At 35.4% G+C, this 26,331-nt stretch overlaps 1 long non-coding RNA gene across 1 annotated transcript; it reads left to right on the top strand.

Annotated features, from left to right (window-relative positions):
- Positions 1 to 1,410: 1,410 nt before the first annotated feature.
- LOC107654733 (uncharacterized) lies at positions 1,411 to 9,338 on the top strand. The gene is made up of 4 exons (XR_001630364.1): positions 1,411 to 1,500; positions 5,258 to 5,315; positions 7,335 to 7,412; positions 8,104 to 9,338. It is a non-coding gene; the product is annotated as an uncharacterized LOC107654733 (long non-coding RNA).
- Positions 9,339 to 26,331: the final 16,993 nt, after the last annotated feature.

Here is a 26,331-nt window from a genome sequence, read left to right on the forward strand (position 1 = left end):
AATCAGTTATGAACAAATATGTTGGTGGATTTTGATGTGAAAGCATTATGTTTTTATGGATTATAGGCTCATATTTTAGCCAGAAGCAATGGTTTAAAGTTAAAATGTCCTAATTATAGATTTGTTTATTGTAAACACATAGCTTTTTTGCTTCACAAGATGGACTGATGGACTGGAGACATGTGGATTACTTGTGGATTATTTTGATGTTTTAATCAGCTGTTTGGACGCTCATTCTGACGGCACCCATTCAGTGCAGAGGATCCACTGGTGAGCAAGTGATGTAATGCTAAATTTCACCAAATCAGTTCCCATGAAGAAACAAACTCATCTACATCTTAGATGGCCTGAGGGTGAGTACATTTTGAGCAAATTTTTAATTTTTGGGTGAACTATTGCTTTAAATAATGTTTTTGCGGTCATTCTGGGTAATACTCTTTTAAGCCGTCACACATTTGTCCTCCCCGTTGTGCAACTCTGCGGTAATGGCTTGTTCAGTGTCAGTCACTGCAGGGTCTTTCACTCTATATTTTGCTGCTGATTTATGTCTCATCATCTCATCTTCACTGTTGACACTTGAGTTCCATCATTGTCAGTGATCTGCGCCCTCATGGGATTTCAGGTGGTCGCTTAGTAACAGGCTCATTAGCATCTCTCACCTTATTTATCTCTCATATTCAGCGACTCTTTTCAGTGGCAGCTAGATGCAGGCATTAAAAAAGCTGATTGAGAGTGCAAGGATGTTTGATGGCATGTTGGTCGAGGCTGGAAGTCTAATGGAGGAGTAATGGATTACACAGTATGAGCTGAAGAATCGCTCTACCAGACATTAGAGAACACACATCAGATGGACAAAAAAGGGGGGTAGAAACAACATTATACTGAGACACAGTAAACAGTAGTCATTTAGAGGCCTAAATGACACCTTCCACCCTTGCAGTCCTCCTCCAATGGTGCAGACCCGGGATGCGTCTGTGAAATTCACACCTAAAAGTGATGCTAAATACAAAAAAAAAAGCGATCTGTTGTTATTGAATTATTCTGAGTCTGTATTAAATTTGCACTCATATTGAGTCGAATATTGGATTTTTTATGCCATCTAATTTAAGTTTGATTTTTGATGGCTTAAGTCACAGTTGTGTTTGTCTGCATCTGTGTCTATAGCTTCCAGTTCTGGTCTGGATATGAATCATTGCAGAGGTTTTTATAGGACTAAACTGACAGGACTAAGGACTAAGCCAAAGATAAAGTCTGTGTATTAGTTTTTGGCATTTCAGCAGATCTTTATTGAAATCCGCTAAACTGTCAATAAGACGGATTACACTAGTATATATCTTTAAGACTTTTCCTGCTCTGTGTCATTTTGACACATTCATTGTTTTTTTTTTTTCCTCTCTATCTAAGGTATCCACCATTTTTTGATGATAATCCCTTTGGCATCTACCAGAAGATCCTGGCCGGGAAGCTGGAGTTTCCGCGGCATCTGGATTTCTATGTAAAGTGAGTTTGATAAAGAAAACACAACTGAATGACACGTGCCATATTTATAGCATACATAAAACACAAAGTCTATTGAAATCATGTTTGCATCAGCATGAAATATTGTTTGATCTCAGACTTAAACTTATGTGTGTGGGGGGGGAGCGCAAGTCTTTTTATTGCTAACTAAAGTAATAAAAGTAGTTGTTGTTTTTTTTGTAATTGAAATAAATCTGAAAAAAAAAGATTCAGGTTTTATATTTATATATTAAAAATATAAGGTGAAAAACTATATAGCTATAAAGCTTCAAAAGATTACATGAAGGTTAGAAATGTTGCCTTCACAACTTACTGAAATAAAATAAGTTGAAGTACTAAAATTGTTAAAATTGAAATAAAAATAAAGCTGAATTGAAATATTTAAGAAGATCTAATAAAAACAACAAAAGCATATAACACTTACTAAAACTAGCAGAAAATATAACAGTAAAAGTCCATTCAAATTATTAATAAATACTATTGTGTTATGTAAATAATGCTAAAATAACACTGGTAAAAATAAAAAGTTTAGGCAATTTTTTTTTATCGTTTCTATCATCCCTCTTGCAAAAAAAATATATTAACTTTTCTTACAGCGGCTGGAATAATTAAACTTGTCATTTTAGAACGAGTTCTAAGGAACATTAAATTGCTTTTTGAGGTTAAAAGAACAATTTCTTTCGATGATATTGGAATGGTATGATAATTAGAGATTGGACTGTGCAGAAATTTAAATCTACAGATAACGTCAATACACACTATATACACATAGTCACGCAATGTTGATGTTGTTAACATTAACAATTTGAAAACAAAGTGTAATAATAATAACTTGCATGGTTTGACATGAGCTAAATGATCGTTAGATTTAATCACCATTGGTAGCGCAATTTGTTGTAAAACTTTTTTTTTTCTTTTTCACTTGGTCAGAACAAAACTGGCAGACATGTTACTTACTTTTTCAGATAACATTTTCGGGTGAAAGTTCTTAATTTGGACATACTTCCAAGACATAGAATCTGTAATTCTGCAATACAGTGAATATCCACACTAGCGCGTTGACTGAGGCCCACACATACTCCTCAAAACATTAGATTCATCCGTGCTGAGGAGCCGTGCCGATGCACAACCCACGTAATGAAAATCATTCCGCAAATAACTGTAATTGCAGGATTCAAACAGAGATTGCGACAAAGAGGCTAAACTTACGGACTGCAGCTTTAAATATACTGAAGTATATGTCTCTGAATATCATTAATGACTAGTTTAATGACTTTGCAACAAAATCATCTTAATACAGTAAAAGCATTTGTTAATATGGTACTCTATATGTTATTATAGACAATTATTGTATCTACATTTTTATTTTCAGTAATAAAAGGGTGTCCTGCGTAACCAGAAAGTGGTCTTTGACATGGAAATGCAGTTACATGTGCACACAGTTACAAACTCGTGTCCTCTAATGAACTCATCTAAACACGTCAGCTAAGCTCACCAACGGCTGTAGGAGTGGAGGCATCCTCCAGATTACAGACAGATACTATTACTCATGGTGCTTTTGAACTAAAGGAGCTCAGGATTCAGCAAATGGCCCACTGTCCCGTCTTGATGTTCAAAACCATAATCCTTTAATTCACACCTCTCAATAATACAGAACAGTATCCTCTCTTAGTTGTAACATCTAAGAAGGCATTGCAGCTGTACAAACGCATACACAAATTGACATCACAGCTGCATTTCCTAATAAGGCTTTTGTCCACTAGGGGCTAAATTGGTGTTCACTGCTTTAAACGAACTGCACTCCAGAGACAAAGACAGCTTGAGGAAGCTCTCGGAAATAGAGACAGACAGTCACCTCAGGCAAAGCAAATGCGCGTTTCCTTTCGACTGGCATGTTTACTTTAGTTACAATTATGAAAGTAGCCAAAACTACGACTTATGTCAGTAGGGATTTAACAAGCTTGATAAGATAATGGTGTCCTGAAGTCAAACACACATGATCATTGGAGAATGAATAACATCTGCAAGGGAGGTGAGAATGAGTGGTAAGGTCATCTGTATCGTGATCACTCCAAGCGTCTCTCATGTTAGGTTGAGTGAGAACATCAACGGCACAGCAGTACACATGCTAATGCACTCGTGTTCGCAGCTTGAAGTCTGTTGGGTCATAGATACAGATTGATTTTAAACCTAATACATAAGGGCTACGTGAAAAGCTTAATGCAGGTAGATTTTTATGTGTAGAAATGTTTTTTTTTTAATGTTAATAAGTTGCACTATGAATAATCTTTTTAAGAGAGTAATTATACTTTGTCAATAGTTATTACTACAGGCCTTTGTCAGAAAATATTGGTATGTGCGATTTAACAGCATTTTGCCTCTAAAGTATTATTAACTATATATTAACTCTAATGTTAGTTAACAATTGGTTAACATTTACTAATACATTATTAAAGTTGTATCTTTTAGTATTATTGGTAACACTTTACGTTAAGGTTCCATTAGTTAATGTTAGTTAATGTATTAAGAGGCGGACAGTATTGAAGTATTTGTACTCTGCTGTAAAAGTACTTTTCAGGTGTCTGTACTTTATCAGAGTGTTTTTCTTTAGAAAACTTTACTTCACAACATTGTAAAGTTTTCCAAAGAAAAACACTCTGATAAACTACAGATTATTTTTACATTTACTTGAGTAAAGTAAAAATACTTCACTACTGTCCGCCTCTGTAACTAACATGAACAAACAATGAACAATACATTTATTACAGTATTTATTCATCTTTGTTAATGTTAGTTCATGAAAATACAGTTCATAGTTAGTTCATGTTAATTCACAGTTCATTAACTAATGTTAACAACCACAAGCTTTTGATTTTAATAATGCATTAGTAAATGTTGAAATTAACATTAACTAAGATTAATAAATGCTGTAGAAGTGTTGTTCATGCTTAGTTCGTGTAAACTAAAGTAGTTAACTAATGTTAACTAATGAACCTTATCGTAAAGTGTATTATTTAATGAACCCAATCTAACATGGACTAAATATAAACAGTTGTTATAATTGTGTGGTTGTTAACTAACCATTGCTAACAATCATTATTATTATAACAGCCATATTATCAAAGATTAATAAATATTGTAACTATTATTTTTTTTAAATTAATGTTAGTAAATGCATTAAGTAAAGTTAACTAGTAGGACCTAATCATAAAGTGTGTGTGTGTGTGTGTGTGTGTGTGTGTGTGTGTGTGTGTGTGCGGTATTTCATTCTATAAATATATTTCCACATATTACTTTTACCGTTATCTAGCACAAAATTAAATGGATAATATGAAGATTTAACGTTTTTCCCTTTAAAGTTTATTTCTTGAAAAGAAGTACAGCACACTATACGTTACTTTTGCAAATTATTTTGTTAATTTGTTACTTGTTTTAAAGTATTAAAATAGTATGCTTATTTTATAAAGCAGATTTCAGATCGTGTACATTTATAATGCTGTGATGCCTAAATTCACTTGTAGCATAATAATGTAATTTAATTTAATTTAATTTTTAAACAAAGCAGTACAGATTTTTAATATCAGCCATTTATTGATTATTAATCATAACATTACAATAGTTACTGATTTATTTGAATAAGCATCTTAATTTTCTTGTGTTTATTAAACTAATTTAAAGTCTAAGTCTAAATCAGGTGCTTTTTAGCGAAGTGGTTCTCATCTTGTTTTTATTTATCTAGGGACCTAATCAAGAAGTTTCTGGTGATTGATCGGGCAAGAAGGCTTGGAAACATGAAGGTATGCAGGATTGTGGTGACAGATATTTTATGTGGTTCTTGTATGCTGAGCAAAGTAATTCAACAGGAATCAGCATCTGGGATATTTCCTTTGAGAACGCTGTATTGATAATATGCTTTTTGTCCATATGGACTCTTTATAGTCATCTTAAATTCAAGGCCAGGTTGAAAATCTATGAATCATCTAACACAATAAACTCTGTTTCTAGGCCAGTTTGCATCTTAATAAAGCTGCACGTGGCAAATAATAAGACCTTGATTGAGTCCTGCGAGATCTTTCTCCCAAAGGCCACAGTTGGCCACATATGTTTCCAGTTATGATAAGAAAGCTGCCTATCTGCCAAGAGGGGATGAGATGAGGCTCTGGAGAAACTCCCTGGACATTCCCTGGAGTGATTCTGACACCGGGCAACTCTCCCACTGTACCTCCTTCCAATCCCCATCAGACGAGGTGGATAATGGGGAAAGAACTACAGACAGAGTCCTTGTGCGAAATGTTTCTGCATCTCTAGCTATAGTAATTCACAGTTATGGTTTAATGGCAGTTACTTTTCTGAATTGTCCTTTCAGAGGAAATAATTCAGTAACTGGCGCCAGATGAGGTGGCAGCAGTGCGCCAGGCCTGTCATGTGTAATGTGATGCATACTGTGTCGGTGATGTCATGGGAAGTTTGTGAATGGTTCGTAATTTTCCCGTTAATGCTGTAATTAGAATTCTCCACATGTGAGGAATGAGCTCTGCTGAAATATATATCTCGCTGTTTGTTTGGGGTTTTCTTCAAATTTCCTTTTTGTCATCAGAGCAGATCCAGAGTAAGAGATAAAGAAGGAAAACCTGAAATGTCACCTTTGGTGCACTTCCAAGGCTAGATGTTTCTGTTTTTAATTGAGCACTTTTGTTATTTTGCTTTTTCTCCTCTGACTAAATGCAATGAGAGTCTTAAGACCCGGCAACCCAGTCACAGCTGTGTTTGCACTGTTTCCACAGCAAGGCCAGGTCCTGCTGGCAGCGCTCATTCACAAGTGCTGATATCTGTTATTCCACTTGTGTGAATGTGTATCTGGTATGGTCCCACAGAGCAATGCATGGCCCAAATTCGGAGGTTTCTTGAAGACTTCAGTAGGTTAGCATTGTTGCCCCACTTTTCTTTTCCCTCTCTAAGAAACTAAAAAGACAGTACAGTGGCTGAGAAGACTGTTTGGGGTCAAATAAGATGTGTCTTACAAGGTTAAGTCTAAAAGCGTTGATAGACTTTTTAGGTTTTTATGCTTACAGTTTTAACTGTGGTGGTTTGTGTAAGTGTAAGACATTATTCTACTTTAAAGGGTTAGTTCACCCAAAAATGAAAATTCTGTCATTAATTACTCACCCTCATGTCGTTTCAAACCCATAAGACCTTCGTTCATCTTCGGAACACAAATTAAGATATTTTTGATGGAATCTGAGAGCTGTCTGACCCTGCATAGACAGCAATACCATTTACGTTCAGTGGATATTCTCCAAAATGGCGCTACAGGGTGATGCGGAGGAGACGAATTGTTGAATAAAGTCGTTTTTTGGGGGGGGGTTTTTGCACATAAAAAGTATTCTCGTAGCTTCTTAAAATTACGGTTGAACCCCTGATGTCACATGGATTATTTTACCAGGAGACGAATTGTTGAATAAAGTCGTTTTTTGGGGAGGGTTTTTTGCACATAAAAAGTATTCTCGTAGCTTCTTAAAATTACGGTTGAACCCCTGATGTCACATGGATTATTTTACCGATCTCCTTGCTACGTCTCTGGACTTGGGAACATTTCAGTTGCGTTGCTGTCTATGCAGGGTCAGACAGCTCTCAGATTCCATCAAAAATATCTTAATTTGTGTTCCGAAGATGAACGAAGGTTTTACGGGTTTGAAACGACACGAGGGTGAGTAATTAATGACAGAATTTTCATTTTTGGGTGAACTAACCCTTTAATGTTCGTTTAGTTACAGTAACCTATCATAATCTTGTGTATTATTTTTGTCTTCTTCCAGAATGGAGCTGATGATGTGAAGAAACACAGATGGTTTAAGTCAGTAGACTGGGATTCTGTGCCCTGTAGAAAACTCAAGGTAAAAGCACCACAGCTCCGTCGTATAGAGGTTTAGAATATGTCCTGTTATTAAAGATTTACACCACTATTCATTTTTGTAAGATTTCCAAGTCATTACTGGCCACATAACAGTGCCAACGCCTCATTAAAAAGTGGTCCTCTTTTACTTCATTTAATGTTAGAATTATACAGCCAGAATATTTCCCATGGTATACCGGACATATTGCAGTTTCCCAGAAATACTTGGTAGTGCATAGTGGAAAGTGTACACGGCCATTCAGTTTGGGCTCGGTCGATTAAAAACATAGTTAAAACACTAGCATTGTGAAATAATATTATATAATAGCTGTTTGTTGTATTAATATTACAATAGTTATTTAATAGAATAAAATATTAATTTAATTACTTAATTTATTCCTGTGATGGCAAAGCTGAATTTTCAGCAGCCATTACTCCAGTCACATGATCCTTCCGAAATCCTTCTAATATGCTAATTTCTTATTATTATAAATGTTGAGGGGAAAAAACAGTAATACATTTGGAAACTACAATACTTTTTTTTTTTTTTTTTTTTTATGAATGCTGTCACTTTTGATGAGTTTAATGATTAAAATGATTCATTTCTTTTCCGACCGCAAACTTTTGAACAGTAGTGTGTATTTCAGTGTATCTAAAGCCTCTTCAATGACTTTCTCTCATTGCTGTGACAGCCACCCATAGTTCCCAAGGTATCTCACGAGGGTGACACGTCTAACTTTGACACCTATCCAGAGGATGAGTGGAAGAAGGACACACCAGTGCCAGCTAAGGATTTGGAAATTTTCAAGGACTTCTGAAAGGATATTCTTTTGAATGAATAAAAAGACAGGACTGATGGAAGATAATGATTTAGCTGAAGTTTTAGCCTAACCATTCAGGAGACATTAAAAGGTCATAGTTGCGTTATTATTATAGGCATGTCTTGCCTGCTTGTCCCTGAGTCCTGCACACTTGAGAAACGGAAACAGACTTCTTCTGATCCTCATTAATGTCATCATAATCATAGTCAAACGTTTACCAAGGAAACAGTTCATCACTTCAACCTCTTGTAAGATGAGCAACTTGATTCAACACCCTCTGAGTCTCTTATATTATGCAAAAGTAATATTTTTAAATATCATTTTAAATAAGCAATATCAAGGTTCTTTAAGCTGGATCAAGACAATGTCTTTGCTTATGCCTAAACATGTATGGTCATGGTTTTGTTTTGACTTTATACCTTAACAAACTTGCTGAATTAGAGCTTTAAGCCTGACAAATTTTCTTTCTGGTTATCTGAACTTGCTGTGTTGATCCATTCCTCCCACATGGTATTTCTATATAAATTTCGTAACATTAGGCCTGTTTCACACTGCACTAGCTGTGACAATGTGCTTTTATACTGGCAGCATTTCCCCTGCGTAACAAACCTGCCAGTCTATACAAAAAAAAGAATAATAAAACAAATAATACACACTATTAATACAAATTAACATTAATTACCAAAATAAATAATGCCAATTAATGTTAAAATGGTCATTCATATTTGAGACTACAAAAATGTATACTCTGAAATGTAATTTACATGTAGCTGTAGGCCATATTTACATCCAAAAAGTTGTTCATCTAAACCAGAACCCAAACTCCAAACTGTATCGATAAACTGTCACTTGGATTCAGTCATATTTTCTAAACAGAAAGTGCTGCTTGTGTGTGTGTGTGCGTGTGCGTGTGCGCGTGTGCGTGTGTGTGTGTGTGCGTGCACGCGCGCGCGCGTGTGTGTGTGTTTTTTCCATAGCAGGTAAATAATAACCTCCCGTATTTTATTTGAATACTGTAACCTGTTGATATTGTATGTAAGCCCATTTCCGTCACAAGAAAAAGAGAAATGCTTTGGTAAATCAGTTATTACATACAAAGTCATAATTATGAGGGAAAATGCAAATTATGGCAAAAAAAAAATAGAATCATGAGATAAGTCGTTAAATTTTTTTGTCATAATTAATGTGACGTAAATATGTATCTCAGTTTTTAGTTTGATGAGGTACAAAGTTATAATTTGACATAAGTCAAAATTATGAAATCATTTGATTTATCATAGTGTAAAGTTTTTAGTTATTTATTATTACTTAAAAGTCAAAATCATGACTTATAAGTGATTATAGTTTAAAACTGAGATTAAAAAGTCATGACTCAATTTAAACTTGTTTCATATGACAGTTTATCTCATTATATGAGATTTTGGACTTTTTGTCATTTAAATGTTTTGTCATTTGTATTTTTATATAAATTTCTGCTTTTATGTCATAATTATGACTCATAATTTTGGCTTATCAAATTGACTTTTTATCTCATAATTTCAACTTTCTGTTGTAATTTTATTTATTAAAAAAACGTTTTATTTCAGAATTATGACTTCCGTAAGTAGTAAGTAATAATTTTGACGTTTTATGTCATAATTTTGTTTTCCAAAGCATTATTTTTATACTTATGTAGTGGAAATGGGCTTTGATAGATAAGGGCACCAAAATAAATGCACACAGGATTCGTCTGCAGTGTGAAACAATGTGTTTTTGTGTTCTACTGTGCTGCTTCTAATTATTTTTTTCTATGTAAACGTGCACTATAGACGTGTTTGATAATTGTGCTGCATCTCACTTATTTATTTTTGTTCATGAGCACCACATTTTTAAGGCAAGTTAAATAAGTTAAAAAATAAGTACAACTTGAACCCTGCCTTCTCTTCCATTCATCAGTGTTGCGGCTCTGCAGTTATATATTGTGCAGCATCTCGAGTTGACCACAAAAGCACGGTTTGTGTGAACGGCCCCAAGAATCCAAAGAGCTTTTGAACACATTCCTGCCAAGATGTCAGTCTAAGAATACCAGGTGAAGTAGTGGTACAGTAGCACTTACCTAATCAAACATGACCTCACAAACCTGTAGGTAATAAATTAGCATTAATGCTTGTATTATGAGATGCCTGTTCAAATAATTTGGCTGTTGTGCTTTATGGTGTTCTATATGTGTTTACTAATCAGTTAAGCGCATAAACAATTTACTAGCCAGGTGTTTTCTAAAGTTGCCTTGCATAGATATGGGGGTGAATTTAGCAAACAGTTTACATTGCTTTGGAATGCTACTTAATATATGTTTGGCATTTAAAAGCCTTGCATAATGGGAAGAGAACTATGGTGTGAAATGATTTAGAAATATAGCTACTGTGTATGTTCAAAACAACTCTTCTGTTTCTGGACTTCCATAGTTTTTCTTAACTGCTTTTGTCTGAAGCAGTAATCTATCATTGTAAAGTCTACTGAATATCATTTATTTGATATCATCTCTTAAAATTACTGTTCTTTTTAAATTGCAAATGCAGTTTTATACTAAGGAAACAAACATGCAGATTTCACATGGACTTGACAGCTGTTACCATCTTTTTTGTTTTTTTTTGTTTTTTTGGTTGTTTCCTGTGTGAATAATTGTTGCTGTAATCTAAATTTTTTGTGTGTTCGTTTTTACACTTGTTTGAGGAAAAAAAGGTATTTTATATTGTTTGCAACAGCAAAAACTAAAATTAAGTTCTATGAACTGAACAATTGTAGGATTTTATACTGGTTTTTAATCACTTTTCTTTTTCTTTCTTTCTTTTTTTTTTAAGTTTATCGGTACTATCATTTTATTGCCTTCTGAACATTTATGATGTATTTTAGATGGTACAAGTGCAATGTTACCTGCAACCAAGGTGTTATAAAAATTTGACAAAAATCTGCAAATTCTATGTCCATGAAAATAAACTGAACTTTTCATGTGGGCAAAATTATTTGACTAATAGACCTCATGCCTGTTATAACATTTCAGTGTACTCTGACCAAACTTGTTGAAGTCTCATTAAGATGAGTTGGACTGTTGGCGCCAAGCCATATGCTCATTCACACCAGCCTCAGGAACCTTTTGAACTACAAGCTTAGTGGAAATTATTAGACCATTTACTGTAAGAGTCTTAATATACTCTTGTTTTCCTATATACCCACGATTAATGCTTGCCACAGTTTTATATGCTAGTATTTCCCTCAGTTAGTCCCTTTATAGTTTATTTTCCTTAAGCATTAATGTAAAATGTATATTAAATATACGTTAGTAGTTAACTGAACAAATTAGCATCACTCCTTCGCAGCAAAAGCAGATGAACGATCTCATCCATTAAGGTGCCTTGAGACTATTGCATTTTGAAGAGGTTATTTCACTCTCTAACCCCTGTTGTTAGACTTCACCCGTAGTGAAATGTTCAAACATAACTTTCTTTCTTCGCTCTGCTCCTTGTAAAATCTGACTTGAGTTTAAACATTTTAATGACGTTTTGTCCTGTCAGACACACCACTGGGGACAGGCCAATTTTGCTTAATAGTTCCCTTACGGTCTTCTAAATGCCTGTACGGAGGATCTGTCCCCAACTTGATAGGAAATGGTTTTAATGTATGGTATATGTACCCGCCGCACTTTGGCAGTTCTGCGTATTATATTTCCACTCGTGACAGGAAAGCAGAAAAACGCTTTACTCTTAGGATGTAAATGACATCTCCATTTAACAATGAGATTATTCATCTTTGTGTGCGCTCATTTGTTTATGTTTGGGTTGCTCAAATCCAACAGATTTTTGATACATCACCATTTGAATGATGTTTTCTGAAGCTGCGATGTGATAAGTTGCAGCTGCTGTTTTAATTATTGGTACTGTCAATGCAGCTCTTACCGATTACACTTTTTGGCTGAGTCAGTGGAGCTGAATGATGTCCTTTAATCTCCTTTTGTCCCGTAGAAGACTGATTTTGATGGTTTATTGCATCAGAGTTGCTTTATTAACAAAAACAAATTTACAGTGTCAGTGCTGCTGTGTTGGAATGAACCCTGATTTGAATTTGCAGCTTGGAGCAAGGAACCTTAAAAGTTGCTGAGTGTGGTGGAGTACTTCTATAAAGAAACAAACCTACCATTACTCCCTCGTTCACCTACATGGCACCTCCTGGTGTAAACAGGTCGAAACACCCCAAAAACCTCCATTTAGAAACAAAACTATGGGTCGACACTTTGTGATGACTGGTAACCACAGTGATCAGTGCAATTAAAGGTGCAGTTGGAGATCTTGGAAAATGTTAACTTTAGCACTGAAAGCGAACGTCCCACCCTCCCTGCAAATCGCTGTCCAAAGCCACGCCCCCTGAACGCATATACGCTCACAGACCAGAATACAAGAGACAACATTACTACAATAGGCAACATCAGCGGTTCCCAATTCCAGTCCTTGCACCCCCCGCTCTGCACATTTCATGTATGTCTCTTATCACGTGCGACGTTTGTTCTATTCGACCGTAAGTGCCCTGCGAAGTGGACATCACCGGATATTCCGCCTTCCAGTTCGAAACGAGCGTATATGTTCCATACAAAGGGCATTAAAGTGTGCGAGACGTAAATTTAAATATTTTTTATTTACAGAGGTATATTATGTCACACTTCACACATCATATCGATCGGAACACAGTTCATGCACGTAGCTCAATTCTAACAAGCTGGTTATCTGAATCGGGTGTGTTAACTAAGCGAGACATGCAAATTTGCAGAGCAGGGAGCGCGAGGACTGGATTTGGGAACCGCTGGGCTACATCATGTGTCATTCACCGGTGAGAAAACTTTAAATGTACTACAATACCAGGAAGGAAGACTGGGTTGTTGATGTTTGTCTGCCATTCTTTCTCTGTCTGCACAGCTTGCATAAACACGCTGATGACGTATTCTGTCTGCGCGAACAGGGTGCGCAGAGGTATGCTAATACATACGTTGACAGGCAGGTAGGAAATCCAATTAAAACGCTCGGACCGAGCATTTTGATTGGACGAACATTTCTTGGTCCTACGCCTTCCACAGAATATATTAATACAGATAAATCCATTTAGACCACTTAACTTAATGATTGCTATCGGGATGTGATGAGACTTTCAACCAGCATAACAAAAAATGTTTCTGAAGACAATCACTTATTGCACCTTTAAGTGGCTTTAGGTTCTGATCTGTCCCGAGTCCTGTCCTCTCATCGGACCACCACCACACCCGTAATGAGATTTTATCATAGAGGGAACCCCACCCATCTAACAGCTCCACCTCATGCTGCCTTTACATGTTATCAGACATGAACGGCTTCTCAAGTTGTATTTACAACTAGGAAACTCAGGTTATTTTGATACCGAGTTTCCGAGTTGGGCGGGCCATAAACTTGACAGTTTACAGTAGTGACTGCTAATTTTAGGGGGGCATTTACACAACACCATTTTCAAATAAAAATGGAAATCTTCTTATTTTGGCCATTCATTTACACAACAGTGTTTTGGGGCCCTGAAAACGCAAACTTTTAAAAATGGGGTTTTGAAGTGCAAGTTGTTGAAAATATCGTTATCGTCAAAAATGCGAATTTGTGAAAACTGTGACATCATGCACATGCATAGTATGTGTATTCACTGCTGTCTGGCTCTGTAGATGAGTGCATATGTGCGCAAGCAAAAGTGACAGCGCCAGCTACTGGCCTGGCATGCATCATGCAGCGTTTTTAGTCATTTTTGCAGAACCGTTTTGGATGACAGTGCTGTCTGTACACAAAACTTTTCAAAAACACAAAGGAAAAACTATTCCGATATTAGTACATCATTGTTGTGTAAACGAACCCTAAAGCTGCTTATTTTTTTTATTTTGTTTTTTGTTTTCCCACGTCTACATTGCTTTTCTTGCTAATACAGTAATGTATATTTACATAATATCAATAACCATTTGATGTACAGTATATTGTATTTATTTTACAAAGTAAAAGCACGTGAAGGCATATTCAGACACCATCTTGTCCATAATGCCAAACTAATTGTGATATAAAAGGCGGAAAGTAAGACTGGCTAAACTTTCCATAAAAAGCATTAGAGGCACAAATTCACTGTGTGTTTTGTTGTGAAAACGTATTGGAAATTGTGGATTATCTTATTATCTAGCATGGCCTGTCCCACCTTAGAGGTCTTGAACTTCTCAGCTGTATCCAACAAGCAAAATCATGCATCATATTTTTGACATAATCTATTGAATTAATATTCAATTTATTGTAGTAAAACTGTTTGATCATTTTATTCCAATAATTGACCAATAATTTTCTCCTATTAAATTCGGATAAGACAGAGATATTACTTATTGGACCAAAAGACAGTACACCGAATCTCGTGGATTACAGTTTGCAACTAGACAGATGTACGGTTACTTCCTCTACAGTCAAAAATCTGGGTGTTATATTAGATAGCAACTTGTCTTTTGAAAATCATATAAATAAAGGTGACTTGACTTGACTTGACTTTATTCATTTTAAAGACCAAAACTGATATTTTCAGTAAAGGTGTTGCACATCAGAAAGCTAATAGTGGGCTACACCAAGCAATGTCCTTCTTTGCTGCTTTCAAGCTGCTTTCAGATACCAGACTTGGTTTGCAATTGGCTTTGATTTGAACTTTTTTTCTGTGCAGAATTATCATATGCAGGTCTTTCACTGATGCACACCTGTTAGTACTTAGGAAGGGAAGCTCACCGTCTGAGAGACTTGGTCAATAGAAAAACAGTGATGGTTTATCACAGATTTGGCTCACAGTCAGTCTCCTGGAGAAGCTTTGCATTGTTGAGATCCAGCACTCATTCAAAAAAAAAATCTAAACATTAAAGATCCAGGTTGACATTTCAAGATTTTCCGATCTTTTTTAGATCTTTCGCTAATCTAACAAGTTATAATCAACATGTCAACTTTATACCATGCTTTAGATGTCCTCCATTTAAAAAAAACAAAATTTAAAATGTTACATTACATAGCACCCAAAACTGCAAAAAAAAAAAAAAAAACTGCAGTGACTGAACATGCTAAGATTTTTTGTCTTTGCTATTCACAGTGTATCAGAACCCTGTTTTTTTTTTTTTTTTTTGGTGTCTGTATAATGACCACATTTCTCTTGGACGTTCAGCAATATCAGGCGACCTGGGAGTGAACAGGTATTATCCTGGCAAGGTATTAACTAAGTTCAAAACTAAATATCCTTTAAGGTTTTAAAGGGATAGTTTACTATTCCTCTAAGTGCACTCACTGCAGGGAGCTTCTACTTGGTAATTAAAGGAGCTGTAAGCGATTTCAGGCATTCTAGCTTCAACCATTCTCCATAGACACGTCAACAAACCTGCATAAATAGTCACCTAACTTCAACTTACAGCACCTTTAAGTGTAGTGTTTATTCCCAAAAATCTTGTCTGATGTTTTCCAGTAATTCAGTCAGATGTGCATTGAATTGTAAGGGCTTTAATAAGAAAGCTAAGAACACCAATGAAATGTGATAAAGCAGACAAAAAGCAAATAGTTAAAATGCTTACTTCATTTCAAACATGGTTGGGAACATAATTCTTAGAGATTGGTTTCAAGTAAACAAAGAAAGCAGGCAGCTGGATATTGTAACAGGAATCATTCAAAGTGCATCTGTTTCTACGTTATGCACTAATTGCATTTCTCCACTCATAATTTCCATATCCTGTACTCTTTAGCCGATCAAGGTAAACACATAATCTAATATAACTGCTTTTGCAGACGCGGAGAAGGTTATAGATCAAAAGAGAATCCACGCACCGGTCTATAAAGCCATCTAAGGTCTTATGCATTCAAAACTTGGCAAAAATATTGAGACTACCATTTTGCGACCATTCCAATGATTATAAGAGGAATAGTTCACCCTGAAATGAAAATTACCATCATTCACTACGATCTAAACATGATTTTCATTCTGAAAAATGTTTTTAACTGTTTTTATCCATGCAATGAAAGTAAGTGGGATCCAATGTTGTTTATTCCACAGAATAAAGAAAGCCATACAGGTTTGGAACAACATGAGGATCAGTAATGATTACAGAAATTCAATTTTTGGTGTGAACTATGGTGTCAACTGAAGCAAGTGCATATCAGGCACAAAACCCTGTCGTTACAGGGGGACAATTAAGGTCAGCAGATACATAAAGACCATATCTAGGTCAGCCTAGAGTCCCCATTTTACCACCGGCAATGCTGTAATATTTCTTGATTAACCAGCTGTTGAGTGTAACAGCAGCTGAATTTAGAGCAGGCCTCTCCGGTGATGGTCATTGCACAAATATGCTTACTCAGATCTAAACGTCCATTTGCAGAGCCTCTGGGGAAGGACTGAACTGTAGCTCTCGTGATTACAGTCTAACGGTCTGATTAGAGGGGACGTCGTTGCACGGAAATGAGAATCAAATTAGAGGGGATCTTCTTGCATGGAAGTAAAAGATCTAATTGAAATATCTGTGTCTTATCCAAGTGGTGGATAAGAGCAACAGAGGAGACTTTTATTTGAGTATATATTTATGATTTATGGCTGACTGTCAGAATGCATGAGTATAATCACGATTTTGACTTGTACAAAAGATTGATTCACAACACTCTATTCCTATTTAATTAACTGTAATGCTTTTCGTTAGGCCTTATGGGTACCAGATTCCTTCGCTGTTCATCCAGTGTTGTTTTGAGTGAATTATTAATGGAATTTGATCTGACTTTATTCAGACTTCTACAGAAAAGCAGACACACATGTATGACACAAACCAATTTTAATGGTTGTTTTGCCAAAGTCTTCAAATAACGGCAAGGCTCTTTGTAAATGAATTGCTTTGTGGTCAGTCCACATCATCAGACTGACTCAGCTTGGATTTTATTCATAATGGGAAACTGACTTATTTGTTATGTCTCGTCGTTGTTCTTGTTTGTGAGTAATGGCGTCAGGTTTTTTGTTTTGTTTTTTGCCTGTGAAAACAAGTTTAAGATCTATACACAAAAATCTAATCAAGGATGTCTCTCGGCATTGCGCCTGGCGATAATTTAATGGAATGAGTGCCACATTTTTTTAAGATATCAAGATTTTTAAAAAAAAAAAATAAATTCAACTTGTAAATTGTGTTGCAGACCTGTCCATTTGATGAGGAGCATTGCCTTTAGTAGCTGCATATGAATGTAGCATTTCAAGCTTGAATTGCTGCAATGGAAAGAAAATCTTCAAAAGTCTATTTTATTTATTAAGTCTATGTAATTTTGTATATAATTGTAATAAATTTTATATATATATATATATATATAACCCAACTGAGCCCTTGACGGAAGCATTTTGTGGTACAGTTGAATCTGCCGTGTTTTCATGCTTGCCACTTGAGTTCCTGACATTTTTCATAGCATAGCTTTGTTTATTTCATCGCTCCAGCAACTACTTATTATGTTTGGACTGGTGAGTTACTGCATGCTGATCCATACTTGCCATCACTGTAGACTATTCTGTTGACTCAGTTCATAACATTGGCCTTTGTCAAAACAAAACACAAAGAATCTCTGAAGAAAAATCCTGTGGAAACAAAAATGGAACAAGCAGTTGACAGGATTGTGACCTACAAAACACAAACACTCAAGTCCTGCCTGCTCTACATTGTTTTAAGCTTGTTAAATTGTATCACTATCACGATACAGAAATAAAATCAGTTACAGCTTCTATTTCATGCCAACTATAAGAAACAGAGCAAAATTGCATTTGAACAGCATTTGAATTTGTCATGGGCAAATCAATCTGACATCTGTGTCAAGTACTGTGGCCTGGTCAGGCTGTAGATCTGAACAGAACTGGTGTTGTCTTTCCATATGGATGTAGCCACATAATGGCAGGCCTCTGGTGTGATATCATTATAGTCTGTGTTGCTTCAAGAAGAGCTTGTTGATATTGGTATTAATTGTACATTTTCCATGTGATCTCAACACGGAAAATGAATGAGTAGGTAATGTTTCATATTTTAATATTATGCAAATATAGAATAATAATGAATGCTGCAGTATAAAGTGTGATGAACATTTCTGCAATATAATTCGATTTGATCATGGTGAATTCAGTGTCCCATATCCCAGCAGTCATTCCTTTTATAAGCCCCTATAAAAGCCCCTCAGTCCTTGACACACTGACATACTCAGTACGCACCAGTAGACAAGTGAGTCATGCCCTGGCAGAAGTCCAAGTGTATTCTGGCATAGTTTCCAGGAGATGTCTTCGCTTTGAGAGAGGAAACATAAAACTAAAGCTCATGGCTGAAAGACAGTCCAAAGATTTATCATACCATCAGCACACTGCAAGTTTAAGCACTGCCTGAGGCCTTCCGATCAACCCATCTTGTTTTTGAATGTAGTTTCCTTTAAAGTCAGTTTAGACATTTACAGGTCAATGATAACAGGTTGATTTCATTTCTTGACGAATGTGTGTACACGACGGCAGGTGTCACATTTGATACAAACATTATAAGGATTAATTGGGTGATTGTTGAATTCCGTTTTGCTGTACTACATAGCTGTTGTGCTATATTAATGAGATTAAATGAAATCAAGAGAAAAGCTAATAATTTCCATGAACCGCTCTCTAACCCTTTGACATCAAGTTATGATGCAAACATAGTCTCCCATAAAGGTCGACCACCGTCATCACCCTGTTATTACTGCCTTGCAGGTAAACTGACATTAGTTCAGCATCTTTTCCCCTTTGAAGTGTGACCAAGAACATCTTATCAAAGGTTTTGTGCTGTTGTAGCTTCAAACATCAAGATATCCTAGAAGAAACATCAAAACAGAGGTTGGAAATAACTAGTTGTCTGGCCTTATTCTTCATCAAACAACTAATAAAAGTGTTAGAGAAGTTTTTTTTGTTTGTTTGTTTGTTTTTCCTTTGAGAAAGGCTGGCTTGTTCCATGAATAGAATTGAAAAATAAATCACCAAGTATAAGGTTTGTTTTTATGCATTTGTCTGAACAGAAAAATCGCATTCAAAATCTGAAAAGATTCTCATGCCGAACAGGATGAATTTTCGTGTTGCTGGTAAGAGTTTGATAGCGTGTATACAATTTTTCCACTTGCTCTGAAAGACAACAGGGACATGCAGCATATCCTGTAAATATATGGTCACAGACAAATGATTACAGAACAGCTCAATTATGCAAAAAAAAAATCTCTATATTGCAATTTTAAATGTGTATATAGATTGTAATTATTTTTTAAATTATAATGAGGTGATTCCAATGCGCTGCTTTTGAATGGACATTCAAAGGCTGTCCACCCGAAGCCAGCCTATACGATACAAAATGTATGCGTATACAGCTAAATGCGTCTCTGTGTGTACGGGGCCTCAAATAGATGTCTTGCGGTCTCGCTCATGAAACAGACAACTTTGATTTAACAGTATAGTGGCAACCTCATTAATGTCTGCCACAGGAGGAGATAAAACTAATTGAATGTATGCTTCCAAATCTTATCATTTAATATCATCATACAGATGATCTTCTACACTAATGAGCAATGTATGAATCTCACATCTCAAGCTGTGTAATTTAATTACTCTCCCATCCTGGATCCTGCCAGAGTCTCTTCCCCTGGGGGTCAAAATCTTTTTTTCCACATTCTAGCCTTTCACTACATTCTTCCAAAGGAGAACATGTGATTTCTTCACATCTGTTAAAACCCCAAATGCTCTCAGTTACTGTTCGACAAAACTTTGTCCTGTCATCATTTTGCATTGTGTGATATCAGTCTTTACAAGTAAGCACTCCGAGTGTGGAATTGCAAGTTTATTCTCTTGGGATTGATAGATTTAAACCTATTATTTTGTAAACAGGTGCTGTAAGAGCAATGATGCATTAGTAGATCATATCCAGCGACACCCCAACCATGTTTCAGAAATCTTTCGATCATAAAGTTTAAAACAACTGTTCTGGAAGCACAGCTGAATAAATCTCAGTTTATCACCCTTTGGTGGACAGGCTGTTCCACAGCAGATGTTAATAGATCTGTTACACCATTTAGTGATTCATTGAGAAGTTTATGTCCAATTTGATGTCCAAGAAACATCTCACGCCTCTTACCGATCTCACTGGGACGAGCACTGGAAAGAAGAGTCCATTGTTTTGCTAGGTGGTTGTATAGAAAGGAATTCTTTGAATGTGTTGTACAGCTGTTGAGTTAATTATGTGAGCGGGTTTGTGTTTTAGTCATTATTGGTGTTACAGGTAGTTGTTATATAATCCTGCACTTACAGTAGAGCATTTTATGTGCTTAGCATCTGTTTGCGAGCTGAGCCTAACATGTTGAAAATATGTAACGCTGTGTAATCTGGGGTTTCTGGGATATTTATATTCTCACTTTGACCTGAGAGGTTTTCCAGTCACTGGGGTTCAACATTAGCATCAATTACATTTTGTTACCTCAAAAAGTCAAAGCTGCAAAAACTTCTCATTCTTACCAGTTCAATTTTAAAAGTTACCTATCTTTCTCAGAATTGAGATCAATTTGGGTTTTCCTTTTCTTCTTTCTCTTTTTAATCCGGGGTTTTTATTAATGAACGTTCTAAGCTATTCTCGTTCACATGCGACAACCTGGAAAGAAAGGTATTAATTCCAGTGCCATTCCACAGATGGTCTTCATTAAAGTGTCTTAATCAATATAGCCAAGTTCTGCTTGCATCTCTGGAGACTGGATTTGTGAGAAAGGAAAATCCCCCTAGAGGACACAAACTAATGTAAAACTTGGATAAGGGTGAATAGATCTCCATAATTTTGTGATGCCTCTAACCTGTAAAAAAAAATAAAGAATGTGCCAGGGCATGTTTGGTTTAGTGTGCAGTCCCATCCAGTAGTTTCCACATACCTCTGCCATGATTTCTGTACACAGTTCTTTGATTTATTGTCATCTTATACCACAATAATCAAGACCAGGTGTTATGTTGAAACTGACAACATGTAATTTAGCTATTGCAGGAAGCAGTTCATTAACAAAAGCGAGGCAAAATGCAAGTTTGCCCTCCTCATACTATGTTGCCGAATTGAAAAATAAAGCCTCATATAAAGATTCAAATGCTGTTATGAAGGGCTAGTGTGGCACAGAAGTTCTTTCCTGCCTGCATGCTAAAGACAGATGTGTCAGCGAGGAGATCATCTTACCTTGTTTGCGGAAAGACTGCATGTGCTCGTTCCTTTTTAGATTTATTTTTGTTTTGTTTTTATTCTGGATGAGATTAACAGTATTAATCTCAAAGGTATGGATATTTCTCAAATCAGCTCTGTATAACAGATAAGTGTGCACACTAAAGGAGTGCTGTGCATTTGTTGGTGAATCATTTGTGTAAAGCTTGATTATGCGACTTAGATACGCAGTGTTTTCAAGCTGTTTCCTACAGTTTAGCTGGATAAATATTGACTCAGCTGAAATGCATTATAACGGCATTTGAGGAACATCAGAACAGTTCAGTCTTTGTCTAACTTTAGACTTTATAATGCATTGTCTCAATACAACAAGGATCAAATGCATTTCTCAGAAATTGCTTATTGTGTGTAATTCTTTGCCATTTTTAAATATTATCCCTGCTTATTCTGGATAAACAAGTAAATTAATGTATTTGTAGGTGGATTTCCAGAAAGAAATGAGTAGCTCTGTGGCATTTGTTTGAGTTTTCTGGCCAGCCGACACAGCAACACTGGCTCAACCAATGGTGTGAATGGGGGAAATATTCAGATATGCAATATTCATTCTGTCTGAAAAAGTAAATTGGTACGGTTTCCACCATGGAATATATATATATATACAAATTAAAAAAGGTAATTTTTATCTCACATTTCTGTTTTTTCCCCCTGCAATTGCAAGTATATTTAACAACAGAGGGCTTTTTTTTCATAGAATTGAAGGTTAATATCTCGCAATTCTGACTTAATGCAAAAAGGTCAGAACTGTGAGATATTGTAACGTGAGACTCAAACAGAAAATAAGTGTTTGAACCCAGAGCAGTTTATTGACAAAATGATGAGTGCCACTGGCAATACCCAAAGAGGTGAGTATGCAGCGGTAACAATCAGTGCCGAAACGGGGAACAGACAATGAGTGAACTGGTGAATGTCTCTTTTGTAGTGATACAGTTATAAGGTAAGTTTTCTCAGATGCATGATTGCTGAAGTGGATAAGGTGTGGAGCATGAAGAATCCTTTAGCTAGTGATCATGAAATTTGAATTCAGGGGATTGTGATCACTGAGGGAGAGTGGAGGTAGAGCCTGGAGTATCTGTGACAGATTTAACAAAAAACAGAATTATGAGGGGGAAAAAGTCAGAATTGTGAGATTTATCCCATGGCAAAAAATAAATAAATAAATAAAAATAAGCTTCCATAATTACTGGTGCAGAAATTGGACATCTCATCTTTAAATTGTTTTTTTTTTTTGCTATTTCTTTATAGGCTCTAGTATAAAGTAATGATATGTGTGTTGAGTTGTCCATGGTTTTCCACGCTTTGTCTGGATTCTAGCAATAGTCCAGCTGCACACAGCAGGTTGGGAGGTTATTTATTATACAGTCCTGTCCATGTGGAGGCCCTGAGGATCTAGGCCAAGACAGCAAGACAAAAGCTATGTGAGAATTCATGGAAATGGCCTATAAACTTGAGTGCTACAGTTTAATACTGACACCGCATAGTCTGCTCTAAAGTAAAGTGCCGAAAGGAAATACAGAAAGACCAACTAAAATGGCAAATCTTTATATCTGTCTTGTCAGTGCTTGCCTTCCAACTCTTTTTTTCTCAGATATGCCCTTTAAATGTCCATCACTGCCTTTTTTATTTTTTTCATTAAAGCTGAGATAAGGTTGGAAATATTTCAAGAGTCATGGCAATAACAGATGTGATCAGCTATTCATTTCAGGACTCAAAGTTTGTTTTGTATGCTTTGACAAAAAATATGTAATAACATTCCTTTATTAGAAATATGACAGTGTAAATAAAAGCTACTTTACCCATCATAGGATCATTTGTCTCACAGTTATCATTTTAACATATGTGGCCAGACCACCAGTGAAAATAAACAGGACTTCATTGTCTAGGGAATGTTGTTTATTATTAGTTCTATTCTACAGGTCAGTCTTCGGCCAGATGGTCAAACAGGGAAGTCTGGTTAGTATAGATAATTTGCTGATCCAGGACCAGGTTTACTGTTTCCTTTTCAATTAAAAAAGCAAGAAAACTGATCTGCAGCTGACACTTTTTGATTAATGAAGGGGGAATGAAAAACACATTTCAGTGTGTAAAGATGACAAAAAAAAAGGAAATGGAGAAGCTGGTAAATTCTTGTAAATCACTGAGGATAGAGAAAGCAGGTGCAAGTTTTACATCTGCCACAGGTGCTGTGGGTAACACTTGAAAAACTGAATATACAAATATGTTACCTGTTAACAAATCATGTTATGTAATTAGTGAGGTTAAAAAAAAATTAGTAACGTTAAAAAAATGAATACAAATTCTGAAATAAAATCTAAAATGATTGCTAATACCCACTAATAATTAATGATGTTTTTGAATTTATTATTATTAGTAGTAGTAGTAGTATTGTGTCAATTTACAGCTTGACAATATGCTTTAGGACAGATTTTTAAAAAGTAAAACTAATATGGATGCTGAATGAACATCGTTTTCATACAAGTATCATGAAGATCTCAGTTGCCTGAAACAAAGCTTTTACAACACCTGAAAGGTATTTTCAAAGGACATCATGCATGCACAAGGTCTTTAGGTCACTTCCATGTCAAAGGGGCTCAGTGACCACTGGTAACATGTGCTAACCAGGTGGATAGGACTGCATTGCATACTGTAGCTTCATTGTTGAATGGTAGCTACATTCGCTGTCTGGAAAAACAGGTGCAAGCTTTGATGCATCCCTCTACAACAAAATATTATTAATTCAACACAAGGTTGTTGTTAAAGTGTGTGCACCCCCTTTGATGTTAATTTTAAATCATACCAATAAAAGACTTTGATTATAATCTTATCAAAGCACCTTTGACCTCACAACCTTTAATCATGTCTCAGACATAACACATTTACAACAAACTTAAAAGTAACATTGTTATTTTTAAAGTGTTATGGGGCATTAAATACATACATACATACATACATACATACATAACAATGAAATTAAATAAACATTCAATTTGAATTGCAAACTTGCCAATTTAGACATTTAGCTAGCTCATCCTTGTACAAAAAAGGTGTAGAATTTACTTAAGAACTATTTTCAGTCAGAAATTCCTAGTAACTTTTACAAATAATAACAAAGAAATGACAAGTAACACACTGAATTAAACGTGACATTGTGAAGAAGAAAGACTGAAATAGTATTTTCTTGTAAAACATACTCCGAAAATCTTTGTTTATTACCCATACAGAAATGTAATATATAATGATGTAAAATGTAATATGTAATATACATGATGATTTTTATATGGTATTTTATATAGCAACTATATGTGTCAACAGTTTGTATTTTATTTGTTTTATTTGTTGTATATAATGTTAACAACATATACAATATCACCATTTATTTAACATGTATTGATGGGGTTTAGTATGGATATACATCTCCAAACATGTATTACACATGCATAAATATACATATTTGTATGAGCTAAATACATATGTTAATGCATGTTTTTTAATAAGTTAATCCAATTTCTAATAAATTTTGTATGTTTTACTTATATTTTTAGATGACAATATGTTTTATAAATGGAAATGTAATATATGTACATACAGTATATTAAATTTACATTTAGGTTATACCTTCATAATAATATTTTTTATAGTGTATACTTATGACAACCTTTTTTTTTCACCTTTAGTATTTATGCAGTAAAAATGTACACATTATTCTACACATAGCCCCAGAACTTCAGTCATACTGAAGTTTTGGAAAATTGAGGTTGACTCATGGTGGCTGATTCAGAGTCTGTTCATGTGCAGTGTGTATCAAAGGCGATGGAGGATGAACTCGCAAGTCTGCTCCAGGTGCACTGACTAGTTCATCTAACCACAGCAGAAGTATATTCAAAGACCATTCAGCATGATTGATTGATTGTTTTATTGATTGATTTTTATATATATTTTTAACCACTTAGTATTTGTTAAAAGATTCTGACATCAGGTTCTTTCACTGTGTTTTTCTGCCATTAAATGAATGGCATGTGGCGGTCACAGAACATTAAATGAAAATTAGTTGAGCATGTTGTTTGAAGAATGTGTAAATGTGCTCTCTGACTCTGAGAAAACCAGTCACTGTGGAACACTTTTTTTCTGATTATCTTTTAACAATGCCCTGATTGTAAATTATAAATGGAATTTCTCTATTTTCTTTTCATGTTTTTTTAACATTCCATATAAATAATTAACAATGATTTTATAAATCACTTTATTTATTTTTTGTAACAGGTTTTACACTAACGAGACCTAATTAACAAGTATTTCTTCCTATAGTCTTATTGTGTTTGACAAAAAATTAAAAAATTAAAATAAATAAATGCATTTAATTTAATTTACATGTAATTTATATTTAAATGTACACTATTGTTCAAACTTTTGAGGTTGGTAAGATATAAGAAGAATGTGATGATCTCCCTAGCAAAGAAAGTTCCTTTCTTGAAGATGGTGATGACATTTTGTTTTGGATTCTGGTCTTATCATGATCACAATCTGTGTATGCTCAATACCTTTATTTTCATCACTGATGATGATATGTACACTGCATGTACATATCATTTTCAAACAGGTGTGCTTTCTGCTTGAAATGACATGATGTGATGTATAGGAATCTCACAAGTGGTCAATAACATGGGCAGGAGCTTGTGACCTTTGCCCTTGCCAGCCCCCTGCATTTTCTCTAAATGCTTCAGGGTGCCTTGTGAACTCAGGGGACTTCATGAATCAGTTTAGAGTATGCACAGTGTGTGTGTGTGTGTGTGTGTGTGTGTGTG

Source organism: Sinocyclocheilus anshuiensis, unplaced genomic scaffold (assembly GCF_001515605.1).
Source record: "Sinocyclocheilus anshuiensis isolate Anshui unplaced genomic scaffold, SAMN03320099.WGS_v1.1 scaffold1231, whole genome shotgun sequence".
Lineage (NCBI taxonomy): Eukaryota > Metazoa > Chordata > Actinopteri > Cypriniformes > Cyprinidae > Sinocyclocheilus > Sinocyclocheilus anshuiensis.